The sequence below is a fragment of the Antechinus flavipes genome, chromosome 2, assembly GCF_016432865.1.
Source record: "Antechinus flavipes isolate AdamAnt ecotype Samford, QLD, Australia chromosome 2, AdamAnt_v2, whole genome shotgun sequence".
NCBI classification, from domain to species: domain Eukaryota; kingdom Metazoa; phylum Chordata; class Mammalia; order Dasyuromorphia; family Dasyuridae; genus Antechinus; species Antechinus flavipes.
Window position 1 is genome coordinate 380,217,426 of NC_067399.1, and position 10,162 is coordinate 380,227,587.

A 10,162-nucleotide genomic window follows, 5' to 3' on the forward strand; every position below is an offset into this window, starting at 1 on the left:
ATCTAAACACTCCCAATCCTTTTCATTCTTTTGATTTTTCTGATGTTGCCAGTTCTCCTAAGATAATTAATTAATTAATTAATTAATTTGTTTTTTGCTGAGGCAATTGGAGTTAAGTGACTTGCCCCGGGGTCATACAACTAGAAAGTGTTAAGTGTCTGAGGGCAGATTTGAACTCAGTCCTCCTGACTTCAGGGCTAGTACTCTATCCACTGTGACTCCTAGCTGCCCCTAGAGAATTTGTATTTGGTAGGAGAAACACATTGCATATATTGCATCTTCAGAATGAAAGCAGAACTTTCAATTGAAGTCCATGATTCTAATAGACTTAATAGAAAAATTGCTTTCTATGTAATATGGTCCTAAAGACACTCATAGGAAGTGCCATCATTTGTACCATCCTCAGACTTCCTTTTGTTTTACGTCCTTACCAAATATACTACTTCCCACTATGATAATAAACATATTAAAGAAAATAATAAATATTTTCTAAAATACTTGGACTAATTTAGAATCAAAATATATATTAATGTGTTCATGCTTTCACAACTTAGTAAACGTTGACAATTTCCATGTACTGTAATCTCAAACAATTTTCTGGATGTGATGATCTTTTGATTACAATTCTTTTCATGATGAAATAATTTGGAATAGTCTTTCATATGACTGTGAATAGTTTGCCATTATTTTAATCAATTTTTTTTCTTTTATGGGGGGATAATTTTATTGCCATCTATCTGTTAGGAAATTGGTATATGAGTACACACAAGTATACATATATATATTTATATACACATTGTATATAAGTATATATGTATATATCTATTTATATATAAACAAATATAAATGCATTAACATATAAATATACATATACATATAGGGAATACATTTTTTATATGTGTGTATGTTACCCGTGTCTCGAGTTCTTTTCCTCCTGAATTCACTGTCTTCTTATAAAACTTAACTAAAACTTTACCTCCTGAAAGAAAACTTTCCAAGTCCTCTTTAATACTTGTTTCTTCCTTTAAAGATATATTCAATTTATCTTGTCTATAATATATTGGTATATACTTATTTTCATGCCGTCTCCTCCCATTATTATGAATTTTTTGAGAGTAGAGACATTTTTTGGCTTTTATTTTTAAATCCAGTGCTTAGGAAATTCTCTGGGACATAGCAGGAAATTAATAAATGGTTATTGATCTAACTCTAAAATTTTATTTTATTTAAAAATTTATTTTGATTATACATGTACATGTATTTAAAAAAAACATATTTCATTATGAATCATGTTGGGAGAGGAAAATCAGAACAAGAGGGAAAAAACAAGAGAGAAAATAAAATGGAAGAGAAAGAAAAAAATGTAAACATAACTTGTGTTGATAGAATTTTATTTTAAATGTTTGTGTTCATATTCCTTAGTGAAATTGGTCTGTAGTTTTTAAAAATTGTTTTGTCTTTTGTGATTTATGTATTAGATGCAAATTTGACTGAAAAAAGTCTTATAGAATGCTTTCTATCCTATTTTGAGAATAATTTGTATAACATAATTATGAAATCCAATTGCAAGTCAATCTAATCTAGGATTTTTCCTCTTTTTGTTAGTTCCCTTATGACTTCTTCAGTTTTATTTTCTGATATTGCATATTTTGATATTTCTATTTTATATTGGAAGACATTTTATTTTGTTTTATGCTCTTTATTTCTAATCTATTCTACAGTTTCTTCTCAAGTTCATAGGCTTTAAATGTTTTTTTCTTTTTTGCTCTTGATCCCTCACAAGGTTATTGTTTCTATAGTACCTAATTTAAACTATCTCCTCTTTTATATTATGATACTTTCACACTTGCTTTTTCCTCCCTATATTCTGCTATACATCATTATTAAAAATATCCAGTCATGAAAAGAAGCAACATTGAATGAAAAATGTTAGGTGGGATTATAAAACCATTCCTACTCCATGATGATGATAATTCACCATTTTCTACCATTCTCTCACTGTTTGGAACTATCATTTTCTCACTGTAATTATTCACAACTAGACCAGGTTACACCATCTCTAGTTTTACATTCTTCCTATTCTACATTGTACATTCACGGTAACACTCTGGTTGCTGGCTGCATCCTGTTTCCTCATTCTTATGGCAAAATGTAGTGCTGGGGAGATTGCTTCTTACTTTGCATATTTTACTCCCATACTTCTATAAAACCCATTTTAATACTCACATCTCTTATTATAGATAATTTTATCTTGCCCATATCACAATAATATTTTCAATGATCACTGTGGAGTTAAGGATTGTTCTTGATTTAGGAATCATAGTTCATTTTCCTTAATCATTGCAATTTTTGAAGTTTTCCTCATTTTTTCCTTCTGTCTTTATGATCCTCTCTATTGATTTACTATTTTATAATCTAGGAAGATATATTTAGGCTTTTTCTCTTAATGTTTTGGCCTTCCATTACTTCTCTTATATGTTCAGGCACTTCTTTCTGTTTTCTCTTTGTATTCTTAGATATCTCACCTTATACTATTATACAGTTCACTATGGACTGGGTGTTCTCAAGTTTGCCTATTATCTGGAATAAACTACTGTAGTGAAAGGACTGATTCTGTTTGGATTTCTAATGTTCTTTTCCCTAACAGAGAAACTTTTTTGTTCTAGAAAGCTTTAGTTCTGTTTTTTTCCCTTTCCTTCACAGGGCTGGGCAAAATAAATGGCAGTCATTGAGTGTAAAGTAAGATATAGGTTCTGGCTATCAGTGTAATTGGAAATTGAGTAACTATGGACCCCCAATGACAGACCCTTAACACAAATATATGAGATTACATGAACCGACTATACCTGGCATATTGCATGAGTTGGGGAAGAAGAAGTTATGGAGTGAAAGCTCTAAGTGTTTGATTTTTTCCCAATGTTTTATCCATGAAGGTTTTGGTTTGGTTATTTTTAAAAGTATTTTTTGTTTTTACACATTATTGATCCATCTTTATTTGTTCTATATCTGATAGATAATTTAGGGGTTTAGGTTGAAGATATTTGTAGAAAACAATATCTCTTACATCTTTTTCTAATAATAGTGATAATAATATATAATAGTATATAGCAAATGATAACAAAATAAATGTTTGAGGAATGGATTACATTATATGATGAACATAACATTTGCAAAATATTTTATTTTACAAAATGCTTTGATTAGAAAAGAAATGAGATAGATAATAGAAATATTATTGGACTCATTTTATTGATGAAGAAACTGAGAATAGGAGAGGCAAAGTGATTTGCTTATGATTTCTCCTCTAGTTATTGTCAGAATCAGAGATACTCTTAAGTTTAATCATCCTAGAATGTTTGAGTTAGGAGGTATCCTAAATACTAGGTTGCAAAGTCATTAGAACTGAAAGGGAACAGAGATATTATCAACTCCAATTCAATCATTTTACAAGTGAAGAAAGTAAAGTTCAGAGAGGGAAAATGTCTTATTGAAAGATTCACAGAACTCTAGGTAGTGATAGAATTTGGTCTCTAGATCCCAAGTCCAATGGCTTTGTTATACTACCACACTGTCTTTCATGTGTAGTACAGAAAATTGCATCATATCTTTCTAACAAAGATGTCATACCTACCCAATCAATAGACTCACATTTATTTCTATTTTATATTTTATCTAACTTGTGTGAACATGAGACATTAATCATAAAATATTGAGAAATGAAACTGAGACACCATGCAACATATATATTCCATTGGTCCAGTGTTAAGTAGAATAACTCAGAAAACGAGTTCACATTCATATCCTATATTATTTTGTTAACAGGTTAGTGCTAAACCAATTCACATATCCAAGGTTTTATGAATTATTAATCCAAGAGTTAAAAAGTCAATCCAATCTGGTTAGATACAGTAGTTCTTGTGGTTTCCAAACTTTTAAATAATGAATGGTTTCATCACTTCCCCAGTGGATGTCAAGCCAGGAAAATGTCTAGAATCAAAATCCCACTGGGTAATGAAGGCAATTGTGTCAAAAAAGTAGTAATTTTTAATAATAGCAACTCCGACTTATTGTATCATCTGTCCCACTCTCTGGAGAGATCGTTTCAGAATTGAAAGGAGAAGTTTCTTGGGTAAAAGACTTTATGGGATCAAATACTGTCAGTAAAGCAGATACAACACAAGAGTATATACAGAGAAAATGCAACTGAATCTATTCTTGCATTCCAGTGTTGCATAAATACATTCATATAGTCTTCATTGCTCTATAGGCTAAACACCCCCCACCCCAATTATTTCTAAGTATGGAAGACATAAATGAAATTATCTGATGAGCATCTAAAATGATTGGAGAGCTATAGAGGCTGAGATACATGATGTGACTAGGCTAACAGGAAGAATTGTTTGGTCATTTTTTCCCTAACAATGTAACTTTGATGGCTGTGTGCAAGTATCTAATGTCTATTGAGAGTAATGAGAGAAGGAATCTGGTAGGGTGGGAATAACCAGCATTATTTGAAGACTAAAAACACATAAGAGAAGTGTGAACTTTGTGGGAAAATTTGATTGTGAGAATAAAAGTAAGCCAAGGCACTATAAAGAGTGGCCTAGCTGAAGTGGACAAGAGAAACTTAATAGGACAGAATCTGATGTAGGATAGAAATGTGAAATTTGTAATGAGACAACCAGAATTTGGATCACAGCTTAGCTAGTATTTAGGTAGCCATGTGAGCTTCAAAAAACCACTCAGCACCTTTAGATTTTGCTTTTCTCATCTCTAAAATTCTTTCTAAATTCTTTTCTACCTCTAACCTGCTTGTTAAGGATTCTAGAGGTGCTTCGATGTAGGACATTAAAATTTGGACAGGAATTGGTGGGGTTCCTCCTAGGGGAGTGTTTTGGTCAGCATGTTGTATTTCCTTTATAACAGACTAGAAGAGAAAGTGGTACCTACAAACTATAAGAAATTGAGCTTGGCTACTTTATAGTCAAATTTTAGAATCTGCATTTAAATGGATAGCCAATGAATGGTCTTTTAGAAAAAGAAGTAATCATAAAGCATCAGTATGTTTTCTCATAAGACTGGGGTTCAAAATCAGGCTTTTCAGCTTTCTATCTATGAGACTTTAGGGAAGTGACATGCTTCAAACTCCTCCCTGGAAAATGAAGTTGAGTTAAATCGATAATCTCTATGATCTTCTTTGATATGATTCTATTTGTAAGTCCTTTGACTTTTCATTGTTCAAGAAAAACATCTCATGGAGTGAAACTTTCTCCTATGTGAACAGATCACTTTAGTTTGTTCTCATTTTCCATTCTGGCAGAGTTATGGATTGATAGATTAGAGGAATTCCTCTTGTTTCAATTTTAGCAAAGTATTTTTTGAAGTTTTGCATGGTATTCTTGCGGAAAGGATGGAGAGAAATGGCCTTGACAGTAGATTTATTTAGTAATAGTTGAATCACAGTCTGCTTCTTGACAAATCTAAATCTTAATTTATATCCAGAAAGACAAAATTAAAAGTAATCTTTGTTTGCAAAAATTTCACAGTCATCTCAGATCTTAGAGCAGCTCTCTTTAATACTTCCTTGAAACATAGTTTCTATCTGTAAGATTTTGGATTCTCATTCATTTATTTCCATGTTATCTGTGAGTATTTTTGTAATAAAGTTTGTGTTAAGTTGCCATTGATAAATCAAATTTCTATAGCACTATAAGCTTTACAAAGCATTTCTCTCACCATGAAAAAGCTAATAAGCATAATTATCCCCATTTGTCCGATAAGAAAATTGAGGTTCATTAGCATGCCCAAAATAATATAGCTAGGAAGCATCAGAGCTAAGATCAGAACATTCTTTGCCCTTCAGCATACTGCTTTTTAAACTAACTTCAATTTTTTAAAGTCCCAATATTATGTCCCAGTTGATGATTTAGTATAAAGATGACTTGGGCACTGCATCAAAAGGATCTCCCTCCTCATTTTTAATAGCCCTTTTCCTCAGCTTCCTATGGGAACTGATTTTATTTGACCTTTTGACAGAATTATTCATATACATTCACCTCCTCCCCTTTAGATAGTACAGTCCTTGGGAACTGGTTCATAGCTCCCTTGTTTTCACAGCTCTTAGCACAGGATCTTATACCAGGTTGTGCTGAATTCATAGGAACTGTCTTATAATAGCTTATGAGGGATACATACATAGGCACTGAAGAAATATTGAACTGAACTGAGTTAAGTTGAAATAGGAGATGACAAAAATAGAGCTTTGAGTTCTATTTCTCATTCCATTCTCCTTGCACTCTATGACTTAGAATACTTTGAAACGTTATAGAAATATTCCTTATTCATATAATTTCTCTGTTAATCACCACCAGTCCTGTGTCTGGAAGTACTATTGCCCCATACTGCCTTGAGTTTCCTTCTTTGGGCCTCCCTGATGTTAATGACCTTTCTTGTAGATCTTTACTTCATTTTACATTTTTATAAATGCCACAGAATAGTAGTTCACAAACTGTGGTTCCCCACTATACTCTTAAGGGGTGGGACTTGAATTCAAAACTATTTTCAAAATAATACAAAGACATTATACCAAATATGTTAAATATCAATAGTTATAACTCAACTACACAAAGGGCTTTTGAGGTCTGCACTAATTTTTAAGAATATAAAGGTGTCCTGAAACCATAAGTTTGAGAGCTGCTTCAAAAGAACATTATAGCTGCTCTCAAAGCCAGAAAAAAATATCATTGGTATGACAAGCATTTTTAAGTGCCTACAATGCGATAGACCTGCTCTCTTGTAGCTTACAATTTAATAAAGTTCAAGTTGTTTCTCTAATATTTATTTACTATAAGTCTGGGCAAGATATTAAACTTCTTAGGGCCTTAGACAACTCTCCGAGAGTATCAATTGCACAGAATTACAAAGCAGGTGTTGACCTGCCTTGGTAGAACTAATTCTCTGATCTGGAATAAAATCATATTGATAAAATCATTGATCGAATCCTCGATTCTATAAAAAAGTTAAAAATTATTCTTACACATTATGTAATGATTTCATATAACTATTTGCTTTTAAGTCTCCTCCCCCTCTTGAACTGTAAATACCACAAAGGCAGGAACTCTAAATTATCTAAGTTTTCTATGTCCCTGAATTATGCTTTGCAGGCACTTGATAAATGATTGTTGAATTGAATTAAGCAGGCAGAAGCCTGGATCTATTGTTCATGCTGATCATTTTGCATTGAAATACATTATGACAATGAGTTCAGATGACAATTGCCATCAAGAAATGTTCCTGTGTGATATTTCTGGGGCTATAATGTAGACCCAAATACAGTTTTTCTTACAGTGTGTTTCAAACTAATTTTTACTCAGTCAACAAACATGTGGACTGGATGATGTCTAGAGTCCTTGTCACATTTAGATCTTAGAATTATGAGCCTATGTATTAAGAACTTGTCCTGGGCACTTGCATTGATTCGTTCCCATATTGATGTATGATGGTACATAGAAGGGACTAGACAAGTGAATTGAAAACTGGAATGTGGTAACTCATATGAGACACAGGGAAGGACCCACAGCAATCTTTGTAATAAATTCAATTCAACAAATATGTACAAAATAATGTTATGTGAAAGGTACATTATTCAGGGCTGAAGATGGGGAAAGGAAGTACTTAGAGCCAGTATAAGGGAGTGGGGATGGCAGGAGGCATAGAGCAAAGAAAGATATGATATGGTTCTTGTCCCCAAAAAGCTTATAATCTAAAAAATAGAATCATGGTCTTATATAGTTATTACTAGAATGAGCAAGAATGATTCACATTTATCGAATGTTTTCCAGTTTCCTTTATTTGCATGATATCATCTGATAAGATAGGAGAGGCATTATCTTCATTTTATAGATGAAGAAACTGAATGGTATGAAGGCAATTCTCCCTATGTTTTTTGTTCCCCCTCCTTTTTATTCTCTCTATTCTCTGTCTCTCTTAGTCTCTCTCTGTCTCTCTGCCTCTCTCTGTCCCTCTCTCTCTTTTTCTAGTTTATTTTTTTTAATTAATTTTTTTAAAAATTATAACTTTTTATTTTTTAAACATATACATAGATAATTTTCAACATTCACCTTTGCAAAATGTTGTGTTTCATTTTTTTCCTTCTGTTCCTCCCCACTCCACCCCATTCCCTAGATGGCAACATGTGCTCACAAAAAATCAGATTAAAAAAGGAAAAAAATGAGAAAGAAAACAAAATGCAAGCAAATAACAATAAAAAAGGTGAAAGTATTATATTGTGATCCACATTCATTTCCCACAGCCCTCTCTCTAGGTCCAGATGGCTCTCTTTATCACAAGACCATTGGAACTGGCCTGAATCACCTTGCTGTTTTCTACTCAACTTTCTGTCCCCCTTTATCTCTCTGTCTCTGCCTGTCTTTCTGACTATCTCTGTCTCTGTTTCTCTTTCCTTTTCTCCTATTGCCCATTTTCTCTCCTTCACTGTCTGTCTTTTTAAATTCCTTTTTAAACTCTTTCTTTGGTTCCCTTCCATTTTCCCTTGCCCCCTTCCCCTCCTCTTTTCCTCTGACTCTTTCTGTGTCTCTGTCTTTCTGTGTCTCTGTTTTTTTCCTCTGGTTCTCTTTAACTTCTCCTCTCTTGCCTATTTTCTCCCCTTCTTTTTTTCTTTTAAACTTTCCTCTCTGTTCTTCTGTCCCTGCTTTCCTCTCTCCTTCACCTCTCTTTCCCTCTCATAATTGCTTTTCTTCTTCCCCCTCATTTCAACCTTCTTCTCTTTCTCTCCATTTCTCATGTTAGTGCCTTAGTCCCTCTCTCCCCCCTGCTTTTTCTTCCCTATAAGTAACTTTGCTCCCCTCATGTGTCAACTCTCACACATCTCTTTCTATTTCCATCTGCTGCCTTCACTCTTGTTACCCTGGACACCTGTGTGCAGGGAGCCTGTCTCATTCTCTTTCTTCCCCCCTCCCCTTCCTTTTTTTGCCCTCCCTTCCCCTCTCCTCCCCTGTAGGGTGGGTCTCAGACCGCAGGGGTTGCAAGTCTGGTCTCAGAGCACCACTTTCTCAGTGTGGCACTTCCTCTCACACACTGCCTTCGCATGTTGTTTATCTCTCGGAAGGATTGTAACTATAGATAGCATCGGTGGAACTGTATCTGTCTGGGAGCAGATGTCTACCTCCACAGCATCATCTTAATTGCCCTGCTGTGGCCCACCTACCATAAGTCTTCTTCTGCTGATTCCCCCCCTTCCCCTTTCCACCCCTCCTTCAATTTTGCAGATGATTAGTTGAAAAACAGCAGGGTTGAGCTTGTAGGCATAGCTTCATATGGGAGCATTTAAATCTGTAAGGGAAGAGATTTGTTTTCAGTCCCTAGCCAACTGGACAGTGCATATAGAGGTTTTCAGGACTGGCCCAGGGATCAGAATTTGGCAATGAATTAAAAGGACACCACAGGGAGGAGATTGGGGATGAGTTGTAACTGATAACCAACACAGATATGAAATTGTGAGTATTTAGAACAGCAAAAGAGCAGACAAACGAATCAGTGTGATTAATTAAAGTATCCTAAGCAGGCAGGTGCAGGGGGAGATCATTTCTGTCTTCAGTGTATTGGAAAGAGGAATGGATCTAATAGGATGAGACGAGCTCAGATCCTGACTGATACTTTCTTTCTGGCTAACCCTTGGAAAGACATTGACCTCTCTAGACTTGAGTGTCCTCCTGTGAAAAATAAGGGATTTGTCTTAAAATTATCTTTAAGACCTTTTCCATCTATGAAGTCCCATTTTTAAAGAATGTTTTTTTACTTGCTGTGAAATTTCTTAGTTAGGAGATCTGTTCCCTCCTTTTCCATATCTTTAAAACTTAGGAGGACATATATACATACATATGCATATACATACACATACATACATACATATGTATGCATATACATATATATATACTTATTTAACATAATATAATATCTTACACCTGTGTAATGTTTTGTGATTTACAAATACATGCATTGTATCACTACATCCTTACCACTGTCTTATGATTATAGTAAGGACAGACATCTTCATTCCTCTTTTACAAAAAGACATCCTGAGATTCAGAGAAAAGAAATGATTTGTTTAAGGTCATTAGAGCTATTTCGAGGCAGAGACAGT